Source organism: Diplotaxodon limnothrissa, linkage group LG23 (assembly GCF_057381915.1).
Source record: "Diplotaxodon limnothrissa isolate DT_005_m linkage group LG23, D_limnothrissa_male_GT1.1, whole genome shotgun sequence".
NCBI lineage: Eukaryota > Metazoa > Chordata > Actinopteri > Cichliformes > Cichlidae > Diplotaxodon > Diplotaxodon limnothrissa.
Window position 1 is genome coordinate 30,008,971 of NC_140617.1, and position 24,288 is coordinate 30,033,258.

Sequence of the window (24,288 nt, forward strand, 5' to 3'; positions counted from 1 at the left end):
CAATTCTAAGTCTGCCAATTGTCCCGCCGAATTCGCGCCACTGTCCAAAGTCTCCTCTCAACAACATCTTGACTTAATGCAGATACGATGTCCAACCCAAGTTTGGTTTGCACAGGCTTCTTGTTCCAAATCTTGATGCCGTCTGGCCGTGACCGAGAACAAAGTTAATGCCCCCCAAGACCCCACGCATAAAGGAACCGTGCATTGGCCGGGAATCGAACCCGGGTCTCCCGCGTGGCAGGCGAGAATTCTACCACTGAACCACCAATGCTCACACACGTGGCAGTTTTCTCAACGAATTCGCGCCATTGCCCAAGCGCTCCTCTCGAGGCGCAGCGGAAAATGTAGCCCGATACACCCACGCGTCACTCATCAAGACACCTCTGTGGCAGCTCCCTGATGGTCTAGTGGTCAGGATTCGGCGCTCTCACCGCCGCGGCCCGGGTTCGATTCCCGGTCAGGGAAACTGCGTTTTGCCCCACCTCCGCCTTACCCGAAAGGGACAAGCGGTAGACAATGGATGGGTTGCCTTTGCCACGTACTGTGTATCAAGAGAGCCTCAAGGCACCATCTCCCCCCAAAACGGACCATTCCTTGAAGCCGTCAACAAATGAAGCACAGTTGCCAGTTCTTCAAGCCCAGGATGAGCTGCCGTCTTGGAGGTGAAGGGTGTGACAGGACATCCAAAAAATGTGTGGCCGAACTGCGCATCAAAACATGCCTCCCGTGAGGATAGAGCTCAACACCGCCAGTTTTCGAGACTTGCGCATGGCAGGCGACAATTCTACCGCTGAGCTAACAACCCTTGCATGTCCGCCAATTGTCCCGCTGAATTCGCGCTACTGTCCAAACTCTCCTCTCCAGACGCTTAAAATGGATGCACAAACTCTGCCACGTACTGCGCATCAAAGCACATCGCTTGCGTGAGGCTACAAGTCACTACCTTCTGATTTCGTGATTCACATGTGGCAGGCGACAGTTCTAACGCTCAGCCACCAGCCCTTACAAGTCTGCCAATTGTCTCGTCGAATTCGCGCCACTCTCCAAAGTCTACTCTCAACAACATCTTGACTTAATGCAGATACGATGTCCAACCCAAGTTTGGTTTGCATAGACTTCTTGTTCCAACTTAACAGTCAGGCAAGAATGACTTCAAATTATCCCTCTCCATGGACCCTGTTGGCAAAGGAACTCCAGGCAACCTCCAGAGACTCAGCTCGGGAGCTGCTGATAACCAATTATCAGCCCTTGTTCATCCGCTTCCAATGCAAAGACATTCCTAACCCTACCTGGACAAAGTGTCCTAGAAGAAATAACAGGTAGGAGTCATTTGGGAGCCAACGTGTGGTGCCCCGCAATTCTGACCTGAGAAAAGAAAGAGGAATTGTGGTGAAAGTTGGATGAAGTGGTTTCAGAGGGCCGGCACACATCCATAGGGGAGGATCGCCTGCCACGTGTGAGTCTTGAAATCAAACAGATGGGAAGGCTTTCCACGGTCAATGGCAGAATGATTTGGATTGATCCCTGTTCTAGATCTCGCATCGGAGGAGGCTGAAAATCCACTACAAAGGAGTGGTTCTAAGGCTCCAGCGTCCTCGAAATGGGTAGAAGAGGTACAAAATGGATGGACCAACTCTGTACCAAAACACCTGCCTCGTGTGAGGCTCGAACTCACGACCTTCAGATTATGAGACTGACGCGCTGCCTACTGCGCCAACGAGGCTGACAGGGAACCTGAAAATGGACGATTTCTCGAAGCTGCACAGAAATGAAATTCAGCTTGGACAAACAAAGGTGAGTCCCCAGGTATTTAAGCCCTGAACGGGTTTTGGAGGTGAAGAGTGCCACAGGAGATCCTAAAAACGGTGTTTTGACCCAGCTCCGGCTTACCTGAAAGGGACAAGCGGTAGACAATGGATGGGTTGCCTTTGCCGCGTACTGTGTATCAAGCGAGGCTCAAGACACCATCTTCCCCCAAAACGGACCATTCTTCTTTTGTCTCGTAGTGCCGTCTTAAGTTAAATTCCTTAATTACAGCCACATTAGCTCCACTAATAAGACACACGGGTTTACCAGCAATGTCTGTAAACATATATTCAGTCACCCACTGGCGCTGGCAGGCGACAATTCTAAGTCTGCCAATTGTCCCGCCGAATTCGCGCCACTGTCCAAAGTCTCCTCTCAACAACATCTTGACTTAATGCAGATACGATGTCCAACCCAAGTTTGGTTTGCACAGGCTTCTTGTTCCAAATCTTGATGCCGTCTGGCCGTGACCGAGAACAAAGTTAATGCCCCCCAAGACCCCACGCATAAAGGAACCGTGCATTGGCCGGGAATCGAACCCGGGTCTCCCGCGTGGCAGGCGAGAATTCTACCACTGAACCACCAATGCTCACACACGTGGCAGTTTTCTCAACGAATTCGCGCCATTGCCCAAGCGCTCCTCTCGAGGCGCAGCGGAAAATGTAGCCCGATACACCCACGCGTCACTCATCAAGACACCTCTGTGGCAGCTCCCTGATGGTCTAGTGGTCAGGATTCGGCGCTCTCACCGCCGCGGCCCGGGTTCGATTCCCGGTCAGGGAAACTGCGTTTTGCCCCACCTCCGCCTTACCCGAAAGGGACAAGCGGTAGACAATGGATGGGTTGCCTTTGCCACGTACTGTGTATCAAGAGAGCCTCAAGGCACCATCTCCCCCCAAAACGGACCATTCCTTGAAGCCGTCAACAAATGAAGCACAGTTGCCAGTTCTTCAAGCCCAGGATGAGCTGCCGTCTTGGAGGTGAAGGGTGTGACAGGACATCCAAAAAATGTGTGGCCGAACTGCGCATCAAAACATGCCTCCCGTGAGGATAGAGCTCAACACCGCCAGTTTTCGAGACTTGCGCATGGCAGGCGACAATTCTACCGCTGAGCTAACAACCCTTGCATGTCCGCCAATTGTCCCGCTGAATTCGCGCTACTGTCCAAACTCTCCTCTCCAGACGCTTAAAATGGATGCACAAACTCTGCCACGTACTGCGCATCAAAGCACATCGCTTGCGTGAGGCTACAAGTCACTACCTTCTGATTTCGTGATTCACATGTGGCAGGCGACAGTTCTAACGCTCAGCCACCAGCCCTTACAAGTCTGCCAATTGTCTCGTCGAATTCGCGCCACTCTCCAAAGTCTACTCTCAACAACATCTTGACTTAATGCAGATACGATGTCCAACCCAAGTTTGGTTTGCATAGACTTCTTGTTCCAACTTAACAGTCAGGCAAGAATGACTTCAAATTATCCCTCTCCATGGACCCTGTTGGCAAAGGAACTCCAGGCAACCTCCAGAGACTCAGCTCGGGAGCTGCTGATAACCAATTATCAGCCCTTGTTCATCCGCTTCCAATGCAAAGACATTCCTAACCCTACCTGGACAAAGTGTCCTAGAAGAAATAACAGGTAGGAGTCATTTGGGAGCCAACGTGTGGTGCCCCGCAATTCTGACCTGAGAAAAGAAAGAGGAATTGTGGTGAAAGTTGGATGAAGTGGTTTCAGAGGGCCGGCACACATCCATAGGGGAGGATCGCCTGCCACGTGTGAGTCTTGAAATCAAACAGATGGGAAGGCTTTCCACGGTCAATGGCAGAATGATTTGGATTGATCCCTGTTCTAGATCTCGCATCGGAGGAGGCTGAAAATCCACTACAAAGGAGTGGTTCTAAGGCTCCAGCGTCCTCGAAATGGGTAGAAGAGGTACAAAATGGATGGACCAACTCTGTACCAAAACACCTGCCTCGTGTGAGGCTCGAACTCACGACCTTCAGATTATGAGACTGACGCGCTGCCTACTGCGCCAACGAGGCTGACAGGGAACCTGAAAATGGACGATTTCTCGAAGCTGCACAGAAATGAAATTCAGCTTGGACAAACAAAGGTGAGTCCCCAGGTATTTAAGCCCTGAACGGGTTTTGGAGGTGAAGAGTGCCACAGGAGATCCTAAAAACGGTGTTTTGACCCAGCTCCGGCTTACCTGAAAGGGACAAGCGGTAGACAATGGATGGGTTGCCTTTGCCGCGTACTGTGTATCAAGCGAGGCTCAAGACACCATCTTCCCCCAAAACGGACCATTCTTCTTTTGTCTCGTAGTGCCGTCTTAAGTTAAATTCCTTAATTACAGCCACATTAGCTCCACTAATAAGACACACGGGTTTACCAGCAATGTCTGTAAACATATATTCAGTCACCCACTGGCGCTGGCAGGCGACAATTCTAAGTCTGCCAATTGTCCCGCCGAATTCGCGCCACTGTCCAAAGTCTCCTCTCAACAACATCTTGACTTAATGCAGATACGATGTCCAACCCAAGTTTGGTTTGCACAGGCTTCTTGTTCCAAATCTTGATGCCGTCTGGCCGTGACCGAGAACAAACTTAATGCCCCCCAAGACCCCACGCATAAAGGAACCGTGCATTGGCCGGGAATCGAACCCGGGTCTCCCGCGTGGCAGGCGAGAATTCTACCACTGAACCACCAATGCTCACACACGTGGCAGTTTTCTCAACGAATTCGCGCCATTGCCCAAGCGCTCCTCTCGAGGCGCAGCGGAAAATGTAGCCCGATACACCCACGCGTCACTCATCAAGACACCTCTGTGGCAGCTCCCTGATGGTCTAGTGGTCAGGATTCGGCGCTCTCACCGCCGCGGCCCGGGTTCGATTCCCGGTCAGGGAAACTGCGTTTTGCCCCACCTCCGCCTTACCCGAAAGGGACAAGCGGTAGACAATGGATGGGTTGCCTTTGCCACGTACTGTGTATCAAGAGAGCCTCAAGGCACCATCTCCCCCCAAAACGGACCATTCCTTGAAGCCGTCAACAAATGAAGCACAGTTGCCAGTTCTTCAAGCCCAGGATGAGCTGCCGTCTTGGAGGTGAAGGGTGTGACAGGACATCCAAAAAATGTGTGGCCGAACTGCGCATCAAAACATGCCTCCCGTGAGGATAGAGCTCAACACCGCCAGTTTTCGAGACTTGCGCATGGCAGGCGACAATTCTACCGCTGAGCTAACAACCCTTGCATGTCCGCCAATTGTCCCGCTGAATTCGCGCTACTGTCCAAACTCTCCTCTCCAGACGCTTAAAATGGATGCACAAACTCTGCCACGTACTGCGCATCAAAGCACATCGCTTGCGTGAGGCTACAAGTCACTACCTTCTGATTTCGTGATTCACATGTGGCAGGCGACAGTTCTAACGCTCAGCCACCAGCCCTTACAAGTCTGCCAATTGTCTCGTCGAATTTGCGCCACTCTCCAAAGTCTACTCTCAACAACATCTTGACTTAATGCAGATACGATGTCCAACCCAAGTTTGGTTTGCATAGACTTCTTGTTCCAACTTAACAGTCAGGCAAGAATGACTTCAAATTATCCCTCTCCATGGACCCTGTTGGCAAAGGAACTCCAGGCAACCTCCAGAGACTCAGCTCGGGAGCTGCTGATAACCAATTATCAGCCCTTGTTCATCCGCTTCCAATGCAAAGACATTCCTAACCCTACCTGGACAAAGTGTCCTAGAAGAAATAACAGGTAGGAGTCATTTGGGAGCCAACGTGTGGTGCCCCGCAATTCTGACCTGAGAAAAGAAAGAGGAATTGTGGTGAAAGTTGGATGAAGTGGTTTCAGAGGGCCGGCACACATCCATAGGGGAGGATCGCCTGCCACGTGTGAGTCTTGAAATCAAACAGATGGGAAGGCTTTCCACGGTCAATGGCAGAATGATTTGGATTGATCCCTGTTCTAGATCTCGCATCGGAGGAGGCTGAAAATCCACTACAAAGGAGTGGTTCTAAGGCTCCAGCGTCCTCGAAATGGGTAGAAGAGGTACAAAATGGATGGACCAACTCTGTACCAAAACACCTGCCTCGTGTGAGGCTCGAACTCACGACCTTCAGATTATGAGACTGACGCGCTGCCTACTGCGCCAACGAGGCTGACAGGGAACCTGAAAATGGACGATTTCTCGAAGCTGCACAGAAATGAAATTCAGCTTGGACAAACAAAGGTGAGTCCCCAGGTATTTAAGCCCTGAACGGGTTTTGGAGGTGAAGAGTGCCACAGGAGATCCTAAAAACGGTGTTTTGACCCAGCTCCGGCTTACCTGAAAGGGACAAGCGGTAGACAATGGATGGGTTGCCTTTGCCGCGTACTGTGTATCAAGCGAGGCTCAAGACACCATCTTCCCCCAAAACGGACCATTCTTCTTTTGTCTCGTAGTGCCGTCTTAAGTTAAATTCCTTAATTACAGCCACATTAGCTCCACTAATAAGACACACGGGTTTACCAGCAATGTCTGTAAACATATATTCAGTCACCCACTGGCGCTGGCAGGCGACAATTCTAAGTCTGCCAATTGTCCCGCCGAATTCGCGCCACTGTCCAAAGTCTCCTCTCAACAACATCTTGACTTAATGCAGATACGATATCCAACCCAAGTTTGGTTTGCACAGGCTTCTTGTTCCAAATCTTGATGCCGTCTGGCCGTGACCGAGAACAAAGTTAATGCCCCCCAAGACCCCACGCATAAAGGAACCGTGCATTGGCCGGGAATCGAACCCGGGTCTCCCGCGTGGCAGGCGAAAATTCTACCACTGAACCACCAATGCTCACACACGTGGCAGTTTTCTCAACGAATTCGCGCCATTGCCCAAGCGCTCCTCTCGAGGCGCAGCGGAAAATGTAGCCCGATACACCCACGCGTCACTCATCAAGACACCTCTGTGGCAGCTCCCTGATGGTCTAGTGGTCAGGATTCGGCGCTCTCACCGCCGCGGCCCGGGTTCGATTCCCGGTCAGGGAAACTGCGTTTTGCCCCACCTCCGCCTTACCCGAAAGGGACAAGCGGTAGACAATGGATGGGTTGCCTTTGCCACGTACTGTGTATCAAGAGAGCCTCAAGGCACCATCTCCCCCCAAAACGGACCATTCCTTGAAGCCGTCAACAAATGAAGCACAGTTGCCAGTTCTTCAAGCCCAGGATGAGCTGCCGTCTTGGAGGTGAAGGGTGTGACAGGACATCCAAAAAATGTGTGGCCGAACTGCGCATCAAAACATGCCTCCCGTGAGGATAGAGCTCAACACCGCCAGTTTTCGAGACTTGCGCATGGCAGGCGACAATTCTACCGCTGAGCTAACAACCCTTGCATGTCCGCCAATTGTCCCGCTGAATTCGCGCTACTGTCCAAACTCTCCTCTCCAGACGCTTAAAATGGATGCACAAACTCTGCCACGTACTGCGCATCAAAGCACATCGCTTGCGTGAGGCTACAAGTCACTACCTTCTGATTTCGTGATTCACATGTGGCAGGCGACAGTTCTAACGCTCAGCCACCAGCCCTTACAAGTCTGCCAATTGTCTCGTCGAATTTGCGCCACTCTCCAAAGTCTACTCTCAACAACATCTTGACTTAATGCAGATACGATGTCCAACCCAAGTTTGGTTTGCATAGACTTCTTGTTCCAACTTAACAGTCAGGCAAGAATGACTTCAAATTATCCCTCTCCATGGACCCTGTTGGCAAAGGAACTCCAGGCAACCTCCAGAGACTCAGCTCGGGAGCTGCTGATAACCAATTATCAGCCCTTGTTCATCCGCTTCCAATGCAAAGACATTCCTAACCCTACCTGGACAAAGTGTCCTAGAAGAAATAACAGGTAGGAGTCATTTGGGAGCCAACGTGTGGTGCCCCGCAATTCTGACCTGAGAAAAGAAAGAGGAATTGTGGTGAAAGTTGGATGAAGTGGTTTCAGAGGGCCGGCACACATCCATAGGGGAGGATCGCCTGCCACGTGTGAGTCTTGAAATCAAACAGATGGGAAGGCTTTCCACGGTCAATGGCAGAATGATTTGGATTGATCCCTGTTCTAGATCTCGCATCGGAGGAGGCTGAAAATCCACTACAAAGGAGTGGTTCTAAGGCTCCAGCGTCCTCGAAATGGGTAGAAGAGGTACAAAATGGATGGACCAACTCTGTACCAAAACACCTGCCTCGTGTGAGGCTCGAACTCACGACCTTCAGATTATGAGACTGACGCGCTGCCTACTGCGCCAACGAGGCTGACAGGGAACCTGAAAATGGACGATTTCTCGAAGCTGCACAGAAATGAAATTCAGCTTGGACAAACAAAGGTGAGTCCCCAGGTATTTAAGCCCTGAACGGGTTTTGGAGGTGAAGAGTGCCACAGGAGATCCTAAAAACGGTGTTTTGACCCAGCTCCGGCTTACCTGAAAGGGACAAGCGGTAGACAATGGATGGGTTGCCTTTGCCGCGTACTGTGTATCAAGCGAGGCTCAAGACACCATCTTCCCCCAAAACGGACCATTCTTCTTTTGTCTCGTAGTGCCGTCTTAAGTTAAATTCCTTAATTACAGCCACATTAGCTCCACTAATAAGACACACGGGTTTACCAGCAATGTCTGTAAACATATATTCAGTCACCCACTGGCGCTGGCAGGCGACAATTCTAAGTCTGCCAATTGTCCCGCCGAATTCGCGCCACTGTCCAAAGTCTCCTCTCAACAACATCTTGACTTAATGCAGATACGATATCCAACCCAAGTTTGGTTTGCACAGGCTTCTTGTTCCAAATCTTGATGCCGTCTGGCCGTGACCGAGAACAAAGTTAATGCCCCCCAAGACCCCACGCATAAAGGAACCGTGCATTGGCCGGGAATCGAACCCGGGTCTCCCGCGTGGCAGGCGAAAATTCTACCACTGAACCACCAATGCTCACACACGTGGCAGTTTTCTCAACGAATTCGCGCCATTGCCCAAGCGCTCCTCTCGAGGCGCAGCGGAAAATGTAGCCCGATACACCCACGCGTCACTCATCAAGACACCTCTGTGGCAGCTCCCTGATGGTCTAGTGGTCAGGATTCGGCGCTCTCACCGCCGCGGCCCGGGTTCGATTCCCGGTCAGGGAAACTGCGTTTTGCCCCACCTCCGCCTTACCCGAAAGGGACAAGCGGTAGACAATGGATGGGTTGCCTTTGCCACGTACTGTGTATCAAGAGAGCCTCAAGGCACCATCTCCCCCCAAAACGGACCATTCCTTGAAGCCGTCAACAAATGAAGCACAGTTGCCAGTTCTTCAAGCCCAGGATGAGCTGCCGTCTTGGAGGTGAAGGGTGTGACAGGACATCCAAAAAATGTGTGGCCGAACTGCGCATCAAAACATGCCTCCCGTGAGGATAGAGCTCAACACCGCCAGTTTTCGAGACTTGCGCATGGCAGGCGACAATTCTACCGCTGAGCTAACAACCCTTGCATGTCCGCCAATTGTCCCGCTGAATTCGCGCTACTGTCCAAACTCTCCTCTCCAGACGCTTAAAATGGATGCACAAACTCTGCCACGTACTGCGCATCAAAGCACATCGCTTGCGTGAGGCTACAAGTCACTACCTTCTGATTTCGTGATTCACATGTGGCAGGCGACAGTTCTAACGCTCAGCCACCAGCCCTTACAAGTCTGCCAATTGTCTCGTCGAATTTGCGCCACTCTCCAAAGTCTACTCTCAACAACATCTTGACTTAATGCAGATACGATGTCCAACCCAAGTTTGGTTTGCATAGACTTCTTGTTCCAACTTAACAGTCAGGCAAGAATGACTTCAAATTATCCCTCTCCATGGACCCTGTTGGCAAAGGAACTCCAGGCAACCTCCAGAGACTCAGCTCGGGAGCTGCTGATAACCAATTATCAGCCCTTGTTCATCCGCTTCCAATGCAAAGACATTCCTAACCCTACCTGGACAAAGTGTCCTAGAAGAAATAACAGGTAGGAGTCATTTGGGAGCCAACGTGTGGTGCCCCGCAATTCTGACCTGAGAAAAGAAAGAGGAATTGTGGTGAAAGTTGGATGAAGTGGTTTCAGAGGGCCGGCACACATCCATAGGGGAGGATCGCCTGCCACGTGTGAGTCTTGAAATCAAACAGATGGGAAGGCTTTCCACGGTCAATGGCAGAATGATTTGGATTGATCCCTGTTCTAGATCTCGCATCGGAGGAGGCTGAAAATCCACTACAAAGGAGTGGTTCTAAGGCTCCAGCGTCCTCGAAATGGGTAGAAGAGGTACAAAATGGATGGACCAACTCTGTACCAAAACACCTGCCTCGTGTGAGGCTCGAACTCACGACCTTCAGATTATGAGACTGACGCGCTGCCTACTGCGCCAACGAGGCTGACAGGGAACCTGAAAATGGACGATTTCTCGAAGCTGCACAGAAATGAAATTCAGCTTGGACAAACAAAGGTGAGTCCCCAGGTATTTAAGCCCTGAACGGGTTTTGGAGGTGAAGAGTGCCACAGGAGATCCTAAAAACGGTGTTTTGACCCAGCTCCGGCTTACCTGAAAGGGACAAGCGGTAGACAATGGATGGGTTGCCTTTGCCGCGTACTGTGTATCAAGCGAGGCTCAAGACACCATCTTCCCCCAAAACGGACCATTCTTCTTTTGTCTCGTAGTGCCGTCTTAAGTTAAATTCCTTAATTACAGCCACATTAGCTCCACTAATAAGACACACGGGTTTACCAGCAATGTCTGTAAACATATATTCAGTCACCCACTGGCGCTGGCAGGCGACAATTCTAAGTCTGCCAATTGTCCCGCCGAATTCGCGCCACTGTCCAAAGTCTCCTCTCAACAACATCTTGACTTAATGCAGATACGATATCCAACCCAAGTTTGGTTTGCACAGGCTTCTTGTTCCAAATCTTGATGCCGTCTGGCCGTGACCGAGAACAAAGTTAATGCCCCCCAAGACCCCACGCATAAAGGAACCGTGCATTGGCCGGGAATCGAACCCGGGTCTCCCGCGTGGCAGGCGAAAATTCTACCACTGAACCACCAATGCTCACACACGTGGCAGTTTTCTCAACGAATTCGCGCCATTGCCCAAGCGCTCCTCTCGAGGCGCAGCGGAAAATGTAGCCCGATACACCCACGCGTCACTCATCAAGACACCTCTGTGGCAGCTCCCTGATGGTCTAGTGGTCAGGATTCGGCGCTCTCACCGCCGCGGCCCGGGTTCGATTCCCGGTCAGGGAAACTGCGTTTTGCCCCACCTCCGCCTTACCCGAAAGGGACAAGCGGTAGACAATGGATGGGTTGCCTTTGCCACGTACTGTGTATCAAGAGAGCCTCAAGGCACCATCTCCCCCCAAAACGGACCATTCCTTGAAGCCGTCAACAAATGAAGCACAGTTGCCAGTTCTTCAAGCCCAGGATGAGCTGCCGTCTTGGAGGTGAAGGGTGTGACAGGACATCCAAAAAATGTGTGGCCGAACTGCGCATCAAAACATGCCTCCCGTGAGGATAGAGCTCAACACCGCCAGTTTTCGAGACTTGCGCATGGCAGGCGACAATTCTACCGCTGAGCTAACAACCCTTGCATGTCCGCCAATTGTCCCGCTGAATTCGCGCTACTGTCCAAACTCTCCTCTCCAGACGCTTAAAATGGATGCACAAACTCTGCCACGTACTGCGCATCAAAGCACATCGCTTGCGTGAGGCTACAAGTCACTACCTTCTGATTTCGTGATTCACATGTGGCAGGCGACAGTTCTAACGCTCAGCCACCAGCCCTTACAAGTCTGCCAATTGTCTCGTCGAATTCGCGCCACTCTCCAAAGTCTACTCTCAACAACATCTTGACTTAATGCAGATACGATGTCCAACCCAAGTTTGGTTTGCATAGACTTCTTGTTCCAACTTAACAGTCAGGCAAGAATGACTTCAAATTATCCCTCTCCATGGACCCTGTTGGCAAAGGAACTCCAGGCAACCTCCAGAGACTCAGCTCGGGAGCTGCTGATAACCAATTATCAGCCCTTGTTCATCCGCTTCCAATGCAAAGACATTCCTAACCCTACCTGGACAAAGTGTCCTAGAAGAAATAACAGGTAGGAGTCATTTGGGAGCCAACGTGTGGTGCCCCGCAATTCTGACCTGAGAAAAGAAAGAGGAATTGTGGTGAAAGTTGGATGAAGTGGTTTCAGAGGGCCGGCACACATCCATAGGGGAGGATCGCCTGCCACGTGTGAGTCTTGAAATCAAACAGATGGGAAGGCTTTCCACGGTCAATGGCAGAATGATTTGGATTGATCCCTGTTCTAGATCTCGCATCGGAGGAGGCTGAAAATCCACTACAAAGGAGTGGTTCTAAGGCTCCAGCGTCCTCGAAATGGGTAGAAGAGGTACAAAATGGATGGACCAACTCTGTACCAAAACACCTGCCTCGTGTGAGGCTCGAACTCACGACCTTCAGATTATGAGACTGACGCGCTGCCTACTGCGCCAACGAGGCTGACAGGGAACCTGAAAATGGACGATTTCTCGAAGCTGCACAGAAATGAAATTCAGCTTGGACAAACAAAGGTGAGTCCCCAGGTATTTAAGCCCTGAACGGGTTTTGGAGGTGAAGAGTGCCACAGGAGATCCTAAAAACGGTGTTTTGACCCAGCTCCGGCTTACCTGAAAGGGACAAGCGGTAGACAATGGATGGGTTGCCTTTGCCACGTACTGTGTATCAAGCGAGGCTCAAGACACCATCTTCCCCCAAAACGGACCATTCTTCTTTTGTCTCGTAGTGCCGTCTTAAGTTAAATTCCTTAATTACAGCCACATTAGCTCCACTAATAAGACACACGGGTTTAGTAAGTAAGTAAGTAAAATTTTATTTATATAGCACATTTCTAGATAGAGATCACAAAGTGCTTTACAAGATATAACAGATTAAAAAGACAAAATACAAACAAAGTTAGCAAAAGGCAGTTTTAAAAAGATGTGTTTTTAGCTGTTTTTTAAAAGTAATCAATGAATCAGCGGATCGTAAGTCCTGAGGAAGGGAATTCCACAGTCTGGCGGCCACAGTAGCAAAAGCTCTATCACCCCTAGTTTTCAGTCTCGTATACTGAATGACAAGTAGGCCCTGACTACTCGACCTCAGAGACCTACTAGGGGCATAGGGCTGTAAAAGTTCAATGATATATGGTGGTGCTTGTTGTTGAAGAGCCTTGAAAGTTAAAACCAAAATCTTAAACTGGACTCTAAATTCAACAGGAAGCCAATGTAACTGCATGAGCAACGGTGTTATATGTGAAAATTTAGAAGCTTTCGTCAAAAGTCTTGCTGCAGCATTCTGAACGATCTGCAGACGCTCCAAAGAACCTTTATTTAAACAAGTAAACAGGGAATTGCAATAGTCCAGTCGTGAAGAGATAAAAGCATGAATAACAATCTCCAGTTCGGTATAGGATATAATAGAGCTCAATTTAGAAATATTTCTTAAATGATAAAAGCAAGACCGAACAAGAGATTTAACATGACTATCTAACGTAAGAGCAGGATCAAGGATAATCCCTAAGTTCCTGACAGATGGTTTTACAAACGTTGAAAGAGGACCAAGAGCATTTATTATACTGGGTATATGTCTATCTGGGGCACATAAGAGGACTTCGGTTTTACTTTCATTTAGTTGGAGGAAGTTTTCAGCCATCCAGCCTTTAATGGTTTCCAAGCACACATTTAAAAGCCGCAGCTTAGAAGCCTCTTCCGGTTTAAAAGATATATAGAGTTGGATATTGTCTGCATAACAATGGTAACAAATATCCTCAAAAGGGCTCAAAATGTGCTGAAGAGGGAGTAAATAAACTAAAAACAGTAATGGCCCTAGCACAGAGCCTTGTGGCACACCAAAAGACAGGGACGCAGAAGATGATCTATACTTAGAAACTGCCACAGAAGAATATCGTTCAGAGAGATACGAGGAGAACCATTTCAATGCAGTCCCAGAGACACCAACCCAGTGTTTCAGCCTGTTAAGTAAAATATAGTGGTCAACAGTATCAAAGGCCGACGTAAGATCCAACATTAAGAGAACAGAACATTTACCTGCATCGCTTTGTAACAAAATGTCATTAGAAACTCTAAGAAGGGCTGTTTCAGTGGAATGAACTTTACGAAAGCCAGATTGAAATTTGTCGAAAATACTATATTTATCTAAAACTGCTGTAAGCTGCTTAGCCACGATCTTCTCTAGAATCTTAGCAATTAACGGAATTTTTGAGATCGGTCTATAATTGCTTACCAGCAATGTCTGTAAACATATATTCAGTCACCCACTGGCGCTGGCAGGCGACAATTCTAAGTCTGCCAATTGTCCCGCCGAATTCGCGCCACTGTCCAAAGTCTCCTCTCAACAACATCTTGACTTAATGCAGATACGATGTCCAACCCAAGTTTGGTTTGCACAGGCTTCTTGTTCCAAATCTTGATGCCGTCTGGCCGTGACCGAGAACAAAGTTAATGCCCCCCAAGACCCCACGCATAAAGGAACCGTGCATTGGCCGGGAATCGAACCCGGGTCTCCCGCGTGGCAGGCGAGAATTCTACCACTGAACCACCAATGCTCACACACGTGGCAGTTTTCTCAACGAATTCGCGCCATTGCCCAAGCGCTCCTCTCGAGGCGCAGCGGAAAATGTAGCCCGATACACCCACGCGTCACTCATCAAGACACCTCTGTGGCAGCTCCCTGATGGTCTAGTGGTCAGGATTCGGCGCTCTCACCGCCGCGGCCCGGGTTCGATTCCCGGTCAGGGAAACTGCGTTTTGCCCCACCTCCGCCTTACCCGAAAGGGACAAGCGGTAGACAATGGATGGGTTGCCTTTGCCACGTACTGTGTATCAAGAGAGCCTCAAGGCACCATCTCCCCCCAAAACGGACCATTCCTTGAAGCCGTCAACAAATGAAGCACAGTTGCCAGTTCTTCAAGCCCAGGATGAGCTGCCGTCTTGGAGGTGAAGGGTGTGACAGGACATCCAAAAAATGTGTGGCCGAACTGCGCATCAAAACATGCCTCCCGTGAGGATAGAGCTCAACACCGCCAGTTTTCGAGACTTGCGCATGGCAGGCGACAATTCTACCGCTGAGCTAACAACCCTTGCATGTCCGCCAATTGTCCCGCTGAATTCGCGCTACTGTCCAAACTCTCCTCTCCAGACGCTTAAAATGGATGCACAAACTCTGCCACGTACTGCGCATCAAAGCACATCGCTTGCGTGAGGCTACAAGTCACTACCTTCTGATTTCGTGATTCACATGTGGCAGGCGACAGTTCTAACGCTCAGCCACCAGCCCTTACAAGTCTGCCAATTGTCTCGTCGAATTCGCGCCACTCTCCAAAGTCTACTCTCAACAACATCTTGACTTAATGCAGATACGATGTCCAACCCAAGTTTGGTTTGCATAGACTTCTTGTTCCAACTTAACAGTCAGGCAAGAATGACTTCAAATTATCCCTCTCCATGGACCCTGTTGGCAAAGGAACTCCAGGCAACCTCCAGAGACTCAGCTCGGGAGCTGCTGATAACCAATTATCAGCCCTTGTTCATCCGCTTCCAATGCAAAGACATTCCTAACCCTACCTGGACAAAGTGTCCTAGAAGAAATAACAGGTAGGAGTCATTTGGGAGCCAACGTGTGGTGCCCCGCAATTCTGACCTGAGAAAAGAAAGAGGAATTGTGGTGAAAGTTGGATGAAGTGGTTTCAGAGGGCCGGCACACATCCATAGGGGAGGATCGCCTGCCACGTGTGAGTCTTGAAATCAAACAGATGGGAAGGCTTTCCACGGTCAATGGCAGAATGATTTGGATTGATCCCTGTTCTAGATCTCGCATCGGAGGAGGCTGAAAATCCACTACAAAGGAGTGGTTCTAAGGCTCCAGCGTCCTCGAAATGGGTAGAAGAGGTACAAAATGGATGGACCAACTCTGTACCAAAACACCTGCCTCGTGTGAGGCTCGAACTCACGACCTTCAGATTATGAGACTGACGCGCTGCCTACTGCGCCAACGAGGCTGACAGGGAACCTGAAAATGGACGATTTCTCGAAGCTGCACAGAAATGAAATTCAGCTTGGACAAACAAAGGTGAGTCCCCAGGTATTTAAGCCCTGAACGGGTTTTGGAGGTGAAGAGTGCCACAGGAGATCCTAAAAACGGTGTTTTGACCCAGCTCCGGCTTACCTGAAAGGGACAAGCGGTAGACAATGGATGGGTTGCCTTTGCCGCGTACTGTGTATCAAGCGAGGCTCAAGACACCATCTTCCCCCAAAACGGACCATTCTTCTTTTGTCTCGTAGTGCCGTCTTAAGTTAAATTCCTTAATTACAGCCACATTAGCTCCACTAATAAGACACACGGGTTTACCAGCAATGTCTGTAAACATATATTCAGTCACCCACTGGCGCTGGCAGGCGACAATTCTAAGTCTGCCAATTGTCCCGCCGAATTCGCGCCACTGTCCAAAGTCTCCTCTCAACAACATCTTGACTTAATGCAGATACGATGTCCAACCCAAGTTTGGTTTGCACAGGCTTCTTGTTCCAAATCTTGATGCCGTCTGGCCGTGACCGAGAACAAACTTAATGCCCCCCAAGACCCCACGCATAAAGGAACCGTGCATTGGCCGGGAATCGAACCCGGGTCTCCCGCGTGGCAGGCGAGAATTCTACCACTGAACCACCAATGCTCACACACGTGGCAGTTTTCTCAACGAATTCGCGCCATTGCCCAAGCGCTCCTCTCGAGGCGCAGCGGAAAATGTAGCCCGATACACCCACGCGTCACTCATCAAGACACCTCTGTGGCAGCTCCCTGATGGTCTAGTGGTCAGGATTCGGTGCTCTCACCGCCGCGGCCTGGGTTCGATTCCCGGTCAGGGAAACTGCGTTTTGCCCCACCTCCGCCTTACCCGAAAGGGACAAGCGGTAGACAATGGATGGGTTGCCTTTGCCACGTACTGTGCATCAAGAGAGCCTCAAGGCACCATCTCCCCCCAAAACGGACCATTCCTTGAAGCCGTCAACAAATGAAGCACAGTTGCCAGTTCTTCAAGCCCAGGATGAGCTGCCGTCTTGGAGGTGAAGGGTGTGACAGGACATCCAAAAAATGTGTGGCCGAACTGCGCATCAAAACATGCCTCCCGTGAGGATAGAGCTCAACACCGCCAGTTTTCGAGACTTGCGCATGGCAGGCGACAATTCTACCGCTGAGCTAACAACCCTTGCATGTCCGCCAATTGTCCCGCTGAATTCGCGCTACTGTCCAAACTCTCCTCTCCAGACGCTTAAAATGGATGCACAAACTCTGCCACGTACTGCGCATCAAAGCACATCGCTTGCGTGAGGCTACAAGTCACTACCTTCTGATTTCGTGATTCACATGTGGCAGGCGACAGTTCTAACGCTCAGCCACCAGCCCTTACAAGTCTGCCAATTGTCTCGTCGAATTCGCGCCACTCTCCAAAGTCTACTCTCAACAACATCTTGACTTAATGCAGATACGATGTCCAACCCAAGTTTGGTTTGCATAGACTTCTTGTTCCAACTTAACAGTCAGGCAAGAATGACTTCAAATTATCCCTCTCCATGGACCCTGTTGGCAAAGGAACTCCAGGCAACCTCCAGAGACTCAGCTCGGGAGCTGCTGATAACCAATTATCAGCCCTTGTTCATCCGCTTCCAATGCAAAGACATTCCTAACCCTACCTGGACAAAGTGTCCTAGAAGAAATAACAGGTAGGAGTCATTTGGGAGCCAACGTGTGGTGCCCCGCAATTCTGACCTGAGAAAAGAAAGAGGAATTGTGGTGAAAGTTGGATGAAGTGGTTTCAGAGGGCCGGCACACATCCATAGGGGAGGATCGCCTGCCACGTGTGAGTCTTGAAATCAAACAGATGGGAAGGCTTTCCACAGTCAATGGCAGAATGATTTGGATTGATCCCTGTTCTAGATCTCGCATCGGAGGAGGCTGAAAATCCACTACAAAGGAGTGGTTCTAAGGCTCCAGCGTCCTCGAAATGGGTAGAAGAGGTACAAAATGGATGGACCAACTCTGTACCAAAACACCTGCCTCGTGTGAGGCTCGAACTCACGACCTTCAGATTATGAGACTGACGCGCTGCCTACTGCGCCAACGAGGCTGACAGGGAACCTGAAAATGGACGATTTCTCGAAGCTGCACAGAAATGAAATTCAGCTTGGACAAACAAAGGTGAGTCCCCAGGTATTTAAGCCCTGAACGGGTTTTGGAGGTGAAGAGTGCCACAGGAGATCCTAAAAACGGTGTTTTGACCCAGCTCCGGCTTACCTGAAAGGGACAAGCGGTAGACAATGGATGGGTTGCCTTTGCCGCGTACTGTGTATCAAGCGAGGCTCAAGACACCATCTTCCCCCAAAACGGACCATTCTTCTTTTGTCTCGTAGTGCCGTCTTAAGTTAAATTCCTTAATTACAGCCACATTAGCTCCACTAATAAGACACACGGGTTTACCAGCAATGTCTGTAAACATATATTCAGTCACCCACTGGCGCTGGCAGGCGACAATTCTAAGTCTGCCAATTGTCCCGCCGAATTCGCGCCACTGTCCAAAGTCTCCTCTCAACAACATCTTGACTTAATGCAGATACGATGTCCAACCCAAGTTTGGTTTGCACAGGCTTCTTGTTCCAAATCTTGATGCCGTCTGGCCGTGACCGAGAACAAAGTTAATGCCCCCCAAGACCCCACGCATAAAGGAACCGTGCATTGGCCGGGAATCGAACCCGGGTCTCCCGCGTGGCAGGCGAGAATTCTACCACTGAACCACCAATGCTCACACACGTGGCAGTTTTCTCAACGAATTCGCGCCATTGCCCAAGCGCTCCTCTCGAGGCGCAGCGGAAAATGTAGCCCGATACACCCACGCGTCACTCATCAAGACACCTCTGTGGCAGCTCCCTGATGGTCTAGTGGTCAGGATTCGGCGCTCTCACCGCCGCGGCCCGGGTTCGATTCCCGGTCAGGGAAACTGCGTTTTGCCCCACCTCCGCCTTACCCGAAAGGGACAAGCGGTAGACAATGGATGGGTTGCCTTTGCCACGTACTGTGTATCAAGAGAGCCTCAAGGCACCATCTCCCCCCAAAACGGACCATTCCTTGAAGCCGTCAACAAATGAAGCACAGTTGCCAGTTCTTCAAGCCCAGGATGAGCTGCCGTCTTGGAGGTGAAGGGTGTGACAGGACATCCAAAAAATGTGTGGCCGAACTGCGCATCAAAACATGCCTCCCGTGAGGATAGAGCTCAACACCGCCAGTTTTCGAGACTTGCGCATGGCAGGCGACAATTCTACCGCTGAGCTAACAACCCTTGCATGTCCGCCAATTGTCCCGCTGAATTCGCGCTACTGTCCAAACTCTCCTCTCCAGACGCTTAAAATGGATGCACAAACTCTGCCACGTACTGCGCATCAAAGCACATCGCTTGCGTGAGGCTACAAGTCACTACCTTCTGATTTCGTGATTCACATGTGGCAGGCGACAGTTCTAACGCTCAGCCACCAGCCCTTACAAGTCTGCCAATTGTCTCGTCGAATTCGCGCCACTCTCCAAAGTCTACTCTCAACAACATCTTGACTTAATGCAGATACGATGTCCAACCCAAGTTTGGTTTGCATAGACTTCTTGTTCCAACTTAACAGTCAGGCAAGAATGACTTCAAATTATCCCTCTCCATGGACCCTGTTGGCAAAGGAACTCCAGGCAACCTCCAGAGACTCAGCTCGGGAGCTGCTGATAACCAATTATCAGCCCTTGTTCATCCGCTTCCAATGCAAAGACATTCCTAACCCTACCTGGACAAAGTGTCCTAGAAGAAATAACAGGTAGGAGTCATTTGGGAGCCAACGTGTGGTGCCCCGCAATTCTACGGTGGCTGGGAAGTGCAAATCGCAACAAATTAAAAAACCACAACAAATTAAAACCCTGCAACAAATTAAAAAAACCCACAACAAATTACAAAAACCCGCAACAAATTACAAAACCCCACAATAAATTAAAAAAACCCACAACAAATTACAAAAACCCCCACAACAAATTACAAAAACTCACAACAAATTAAAAAACCCCACAACAAATTACAAAAACCCACAACAAATTTAAAAACCCCACAACAAATTACAAAAACACACAACAAATTAAAAAGAAAACCCACAACAAATTACAAAAGCACACAACAAATTACAAAAACCCACAACAAATTAAAAATCCTTGACGGGAAGGGATTTTTAATTTGCTTTCTGAAACATCAGATATGTATCGGATTCAGTACCACATACGAAAGTGACCCAGATCGGATTTGAAAATATCGGAATTGTGCTGTTTTTACACTGTCATACCATGATTGGATATGGGTCGCATAGGGTAAAAATAAAAGTCGGATTTGATGCGCTTTCGCGTGCAGTGTGAACTTCGCCAGAGCCTCCACATGTTCTCACTGTAATTTGCCCCTCATGAATGAATTTATGATTGCACTAATTTGAATGTTCAAGAGAAAATCAAATGCATTTTACTCACAGTACCCTACAAACGTCACTGCTGTTTAGTTTTCTGTCTTCATTTATGTTGGAAGCGATAGCAGAGCTGTACGTTTGAATTTGTTTCCAAAATCCCTCATTTAGATGGAAGCTAGCGAGCTAACTTCCTGCTAATTTCTAACTCTGTTAAATGTCATAAATTCCGTTTCGTTTTCATGGTTGCCTGGATGATAAACTCAGTTGTTACACATGGTAGAGCAGAACGCTGATCATTTTATTACAGATGAAAGACTTTAGATAGTTTTTCAACTCTCAGTGATTTATGGACCTGCAGCAGCGTTTGAGCCCAGACATGGCTAGTGACGTCAGACTTAAAGACCGGATAAAGAGTGATATGAACATATCTATAACTTACCGGAATGAAAATGTCTGGAGCACACCAACAGATATTTGGAGATGGAAGAGAACTGCATATCAGCTCGTCTCACAGCTGCTATCCAGACTAGACGCCTTCTTTTGGTAACATACGATACAAGAGCTGCCTCATGTTGCTTCCAGGTGGGGAAAGAATGAAAAGATAAACCATTTTCAACCTTATTGCCTTGCCGGTCGTGCGATCTAAGTTTACAACCAACCGCACAGCAAGTACGAACCATAGCTAGTGTTATCCGTGTACTTTCGCTCCTCTTTCGCTAGCGCTTTGTTTGGGCCAGAAACATGGCGCCTCAACCAAAAATCATGGCCACGCCCCCTCTCGTGACATCACACTCCAAAAGCCCCATTAGGCTAATCGTTGCGTCACTTCCGGTATTTCAGACAATCCCTTCCCGTCAAGGATTTTTAATTTGTTGTGGGGGTTTTTGTAATTTGTTGTGGGGGTTTTTTTAATTTGTTGCGGGTTTTTAATTTGTTGTGGTTTTTTAATTTGTTGCGATTTGCACTTCCCAGCCACCATACAATTCTGACCTGAGAAAAGAAAGAGGAATTGTGGTGAAAGTTGGATGAAGTGGTTCCAGAGGGCCGGCACGCATCCATAGGGGAGGATCGCCTGTCACGTGTGAGTCTTGAAATCAAACAGATGGGAAGGCTTTCCATGGGCAATGGCAGAAACAAATGACATATCCCTCACTTTTAGTGCTGTTATTCCGATTGCTGGTATTTAAACAGTAAAGACAGTTGACAAAGATATCTCCTCGTTAGTATAGTGGTTAGTATCCCCGCCTGTCACGCGGGAGACCGGGGTTCGATTCCCCGACGGGGAGTATTTTAGTTTTTGTTTTTTTTGGGGGTTTTTTTCTTAATAAGATAAACCTTTATAACATATTATATGAAGGGTTCATAAACCTTTTTCACGGTCATATCCAAGCTTTTCAAGCACATTGCATTAGAGTGGACACTCTAATGACCATATGAAAATTAAAACAACTCATCCTAGGTTGACTTAAACGCAAAAGCTCAGAAATGAGCAGAGCTGTCTTAGCAGCCTGCCACGCATGGGGGGTGCTGGAAGTAATAGTTGATTATACAACAAAATAAGCATATGCATAACCATTTGCAAAAACAAGAAATGTGTGTGTCAAAAGATCCTGCCCCGTGTGAGGCTCGAACTCACGACCTTCAGATTATGAGACTGACGCGCTGCCTACTGCGCCAACGAGGCCTAGGATGCAACACACCAATGGACCCACAAAAGTCATATTACCAAGAAATTGTCGATATCTAAAACCGGGAAGCAAATTGGAAAGGTTAAGGATTTGAAAATGTAAGGCTGATAAGTATTTTTGTCTCTTTTATTTTATTGATGCCTTCAAACAAAGTAATATTAACAGTTAAGCCAAAATAAAAGCAACATAAAAAATTAAAGAAAATGCTTCTGTGTACCCAAAGAACATAGGGAACATAGAAATTAATTTATCGACTAAAAAAAAATTAAAAAGATTGTTGCATTGGCCGGGAATCGAACCCGGGCCTCCCGCGTGGCAGGCGAGAATTCTACCACTGAACCACCAATGCTCACAGATGCACCTTATCGAATTGCTGAATTAACATGCATACATCAACAATGTCTCTCATGTCTTTCAGTGGTTTCCCACTGAAAATGACATGTAAACTTTCTAGCGTCCAAACACTGGACATCAAAATTACAAAAGAAGACAAACAGGAAGAGGGGCAAATGAGGAAAAGATTAACGCCCAACGTGGGGCTCGAACCCACGACCCTGAGATTAAGAGTCTCATGCTCTACCGACTGAGCTAGCCGGGCTTACAGCTTTAACCTCAACCCCTAGTGTTTCAAAATTCACACTTACGCTTTAGCATAGTTTTAGATGATAGGAAGACTAATACTAAAACTGATATCCAATCCAAGCAAACTAAAATTTTTAAACTACAAGACACAGTAGCTGTGAAATTCATTTATCTATAAAACATATCTCTAAAATGTACTCAAAGTGCCATAAAGTCGATTCTGTTCATATGGATGTAAACAAAATATTCTGCCCCGTGTGAGGCTCGAACTCACGACCTTCAGATTATGAGACTGACGCGCTGCCTACTGCGCCAACGAGGCTTGCCACTACAGTTAACAAGAAGGTTTTTTACACACAGCGGAGCTAAAGCTACTATGGCACTGTCATAAATAGGTAAAATTGGATACTGGAATTTCGTGAAGATCAATTGGCAACAAGTGTTGCCAATTATAAAATGTTGCCTTATAAAAATAAATAAACAAACAAAAATCCTTTATAAAACATTAACATTTTCAAAATTAGAATAGAGCACACCTGGCATTACTGTGAAGCACTTTCTGGTTTTTAAATGTGCTATATAAATAAAGTTGTACTGTATTGCATTATATTGTATTGCATTGGCACATGTAGTTCTTTTTATTTTCCAAAGGGGTGAAGTAGAACCTTCTTACTTCATAAAAGCATTATGCATAAACTGCATACCAACATTTTAGTGCATTTTTATTATAAAAATATGAACATGCAGTGCATATTTACCCAGCTGACTGTGCACTGTGCTTCTGGCACGCCACAGTGACGGTTAAGAAGTTGGCAACTACCTTCAAACTTAAAAAATGTTAAACCTGCTGACAGCTAGCACACCAAACAAAACCCTTTCACATATGTTTATTAAAACAGTCATATCCAGCAGCTTAAAAAGAAGCAAATTTGCACTGGTGTTAATAACCAAGTAACTGTAATTTAGGCGTCATGCTGATGCTAATGAGCAGGTAGTAGGTAGGCTAGTATTAGTGGCTAGTTGTTCGCTAGTCACCACCTCAAGCTAACAATATCTGCACAAAAACACGTTATTTTAAACTTAACAGAGGAAATTCACAAAAAACAATACAAGCGTCCTCATTCTAGCCCTACAGTGCCTCACCTTGTGTCATGTAGTTAACATCGTCTGCGCTTTTTTTCCTCGACGCACATGTCCGAAGTCCGTGCAGTCACCCGCTAGTAAACTCCTCTCCAGACTCTATTTCCACTGAGGTTTGCTTTAACAATATAAATAGAAATAACTAGTTTTTATGCTTCTCTAGGCAACCTAAATTCATGTGGTTATATAGTGGTAGTCTTGCTATGGTGTGTCCGAGTAAAAACCCGCATCACGACCAGGTCGAGCAGCAAATGGAGGACGCTCGAGCAAAGTCATGAGCACGTGGTGTGAAAAAGTACAAGGCGTGCCCGAACATGAAGTTTTGCTGCATAGCGCTTAAAAACAGAAGTAACTACCGTATCAAAGTCCATTATTTTATCTTACAAACTTAGTTATTTCACTTTTTTACTATTTATTTTTTATTGATTCATTTATCTTTTTTAAAAACACTGATGTCTAAAACTACCATGTATTATTTAATTTAGAAAATTATGGAGCAAAATTTAAA

General features: G+C 48.1%; 31 non-coding genes across 31 annotated transcripts; 10 read left to right on the forward strand and 21 right to left on the reverse strand.

The window, feature by feature from the left end:
* Window positions 1-200: 200 nt before the first annotated feature.
* Window positions 201-271, reverse strand: trnag-gcc (transfer RNA glycine (anticodon GCC)). Its single transcript has one exon. It is a non-coding gene; the product is annotated as a tRNA-Gly (tRNA).
* A 122-nt stretch (window positions 272-393) lies between these two features.
* On the forward strand, window positions 394-465 carry trnae-cuc (transfer RNA glutamic acid (anticodon CUC)). The gene has a single exon. It is a non-coding gene; the product is annotated as a tRNA-Glu (tRNA).
* A 1,185-nt stretch (window positions 466-1,650) lies between these two features.
* Window positions 1,651-1,723, reverse strand: trnam-cau (transfer RNA methionine (anticodon CAU)). Its single transcript has one exon. It is a non-coding gene; the product is annotated as a tRNA-Met (tRNA).
* Window positions 1,724-2,324: 601 nt separating this feature from the next.
* Window positions 2,325-2,395, reverse strand: trnag-gcc (transfer RNA glycine (anticodon GCC)). Its single transcript has one exon. It is a non-coding gene; the product is annotated as a tRNA-Gly (tRNA).
* A 122-nt stretch (window positions 2,396-2,517) lies between these two features.
* trnae-cuc (transfer RNA glutamic acid (anticodon CUC)) lies at window positions 2,518-2,589 on the forward strand. Its single transcript has one exon. It is a non-coding gene; the product is annotated as a tRNA-Glu (tRNA).
* Window positions 2,590-3,774: 1,185 nt separating this feature from the next.
* Window positions 3,775-3,847, reverse strand: trnam-cau (transfer RNA methionine (anticodon CAU)). Its single transcript has one exon. It is a non-coding gene; the product is annotated as a tRNA-Met (tRNA).
* A 601-nt stretch (window positions 3,848-4,448) lies between these two features.
* Window positions 4,449-4,519, reverse strand: trnag-gcc (transfer RNA glycine (anticodon GCC)). The gene has a single exon. It is a non-coding gene; the product is annotated as a tRNA-Gly (tRNA).
* A 122-nt stretch (window positions 4,520-4,641) lies between these two features.
* Window positions 4,642-4,713, forward strand: trnae-cuc (transfer RNA glutamic acid (anticodon CUC)). The gene has a single exon. It is a non-coding gene; the product is annotated as a tRNA-Glu (tRNA).
* A 1,185-nt stretch (window positions 4,714-5,898) lies between these two features.
* Window positions 5,899-5,971, reverse strand: trnam-cau (transfer RNA methionine (anticodon CAU)). The gene has a single exon. It is a non-coding gene; the product is annotated as a tRNA-Met (tRNA).
* Window positions 5,972-6,572: 601 nt separating this feature from the next.
* Window positions 6,573-6,643, reverse strand: trnag-gcc (transfer RNA glycine (anticodon GCC)). The gene has a single exon. It is a non-coding gene; the product is annotated as a tRNA-Gly (tRNA).
* A 122-nt stretch (window positions 6,644-6,765) lies between these two features.
* Window positions 6,766-6,837, forward strand: trnae-cuc (transfer RNA glutamic acid (anticodon CUC)). Its single transcript has one exon. It is a non-coding gene; the product is annotated as a tRNA-Glu (tRNA).
* A 1,185-nt stretch (window positions 6,838-8,022) lies between these two features.
* On the reverse strand, window positions 8,023-8,095 carry trnam-cau (transfer RNA methionine (anticodon CAU)). The gene has a single exon. It is a non-coding gene; the product is annotated as a tRNA-Met (tRNA).
* Window positions 8,096-8,696: 601 nt separating this feature from the next.
* Window positions 8,697-8,767, reverse strand: trnag-gcc (transfer RNA glycine (anticodon GCC)). Its single transcript has one exon. It is a non-coding gene; the product is annotated as a tRNA-Gly (tRNA).
* A 122-nt stretch (window positions 8,768-8,889) lies between these two features.
* trnae-cuc (transfer RNA glutamic acid (anticodon CUC)) lies at window positions 8,890-8,961 on the forward strand. Its single transcript has one exon. It is a non-coding gene; the product is annotated as a tRNA-Glu (tRNA).
* A 1,185-nt stretch (window positions 8,962-10,146) lies between these two features.
* On the reverse strand, window positions 10,147-10,219 carry trnam-cau (transfer RNA methionine (anticodon CAU)). Its single transcript has one exon. It is a non-coding gene; the product is annotated as a tRNA-Met (tRNA).
* Window positions 10,220-10,820: 601 nt separating this feature from the next.
* trnag-gcc (transfer RNA glycine (anticodon GCC)) lies at window positions 10,821-10,891 on the reverse strand. Its single transcript has one exon. It is a non-coding gene; the product is annotated as a tRNA-Gly (tRNA).
* Window positions 10,892-11,013: 122 nt separating this feature from the next.
* On the forward strand, window positions 11,014-11,085 carry trnae-cuc (transfer RNA glutamic acid (anticodon CUC)). Its single transcript has one exon. It is a non-coding gene; the product is annotated as a tRNA-Glu (tRNA).
* A 1,185-nt stretch (window positions 11,086-12,270) lies between these two features.
* trnam-cau (transfer RNA methionine (anticodon CAU)) lies at window positions 12,271-12,343 on the reverse strand. Its single transcript has one exon. It is a non-coding gene; the product is annotated as a tRNA-Met (tRNA).
* Window positions 12,344-14,376: 2,033 nt separating this feature from the next.
* Window positions 14,377-14,447, reverse strand: trnag-gcc (transfer RNA glycine (anticodon GCC)). Its single transcript has one exon. It is a non-coding gene; the product is annotated as a tRNA-Gly (tRNA).
* Window positions 14,448-14,569: 122 nt separating this feature from the next.
* Window positions 14,570-14,641, forward strand: trnae-cuc (transfer RNA glutamic acid (anticodon CUC)). The gene has a single exon. It is a non-coding gene; the product is annotated as a tRNA-Glu (tRNA).
* A 1,185-nt stretch (window positions 14,642-15,826) lies between these two features.
* On the reverse strand, window positions 15,827-15,899 carry trnam-cau (transfer RNA methionine (anticodon CAU)). Its single transcript has one exon. It is a non-coding gene; the product is annotated as a tRNA-Met (tRNA).
* Window positions 15,900-16,500: 601 nt separating this feature from the next.
* On the reverse strand, window positions 16,501-16,571 carry trnag-gcc (transfer RNA glycine (anticodon GCC)). Its single transcript has one exon. It is a non-coding gene; the product is annotated as a tRNA-Gly (tRNA).
* Window positions 16,572-16,693: 122 nt separating this feature from the next.
* On the forward strand, window positions 16,694-16,765 carry trnae-cuc (transfer RNA glutamic acid (anticodon CUC)). Its single transcript has one exon. It is a non-coding gene; the product is annotated as a tRNA-Glu (tRNA).
* A 1,185-nt stretch (window positions 16,766-17,950) lies between these two features.
* trnam-cau (transfer RNA methionine (anticodon CAU)) lies at window positions 17,951-18,023 on the reverse strand. The gene has a single exon. It is a non-coding gene; the product is annotated as a tRNA-Met (tRNA).
* A 601-nt stretch (window positions 18,024-18,624) lies between these two features.
* Window positions 18,625-18,695, reverse strand: trnag-gcc (transfer RNA glycine (anticodon GCC)). Its single transcript has one exon. It is a non-coding gene; the product is annotated as a tRNA-Gly (tRNA).
* Window positions 18,696-18,817: 122 nt separating this feature from the next.
* On the forward strand, window positions 18,818-18,889 carry trnae-cuc (transfer RNA glutamic acid (anticodon CUC)). The gene has a single exon. It is a non-coding gene; the product is annotated as a tRNA-Glu (tRNA).
* A 2,695-nt stretch (window positions 18,890-21,584) lies between these two features.
* trnad-guc (transfer RNA aspartic acid (anticodon GUC)) lies at window positions 21,585-21,656 on the forward strand. The gene has a single exon. It is a non-coding gene; the product is annotated as a tRNA-Asp (tRNA).
* Window positions 21,657-21,981: 325 nt separating this feature from the next.
* On the reverse strand, window positions 21,982-22,054 carry trnam-cau (transfer RNA methionine (anticodon CAU)). Its single transcript has one exon. It is a non-coding gene; the product is annotated as a tRNA-Met (tRNA).
* A 282-nt stretch (window positions 22,055-22,336) lies between these two features.
* On the reverse strand, window positions 22,337-22,407 carry trnag-gcc (transfer RNA glycine (anticodon GCC)). The gene has a single exon. It is a non-coding gene; the product is annotated as a tRNA-Gly (tRNA).
* Window positions 22,408-22,583: 176 nt separating this feature from the next.
* On the reverse strand, window positions 22,584-22,656 carry trnak-cuu (transfer RNA lysine (anticodon CUU)). Its single transcript has one exon. It is a non-coding gene; the product is annotated as a tRNA-Lys (tRNA).
* Window positions 22,657-22,889: 233 nt separating this feature from the next.
* Window positions 22,890-22,962, reverse strand: trnam-cau (transfer RNA methionine (anticodon CAU)). The gene has a single exon. It is a non-coding gene; the product is annotated as a tRNA-Met (tRNA).
* Between the last annotated feature and the right edge of the window lie 1,326 nt (window positions 22,963-24,288).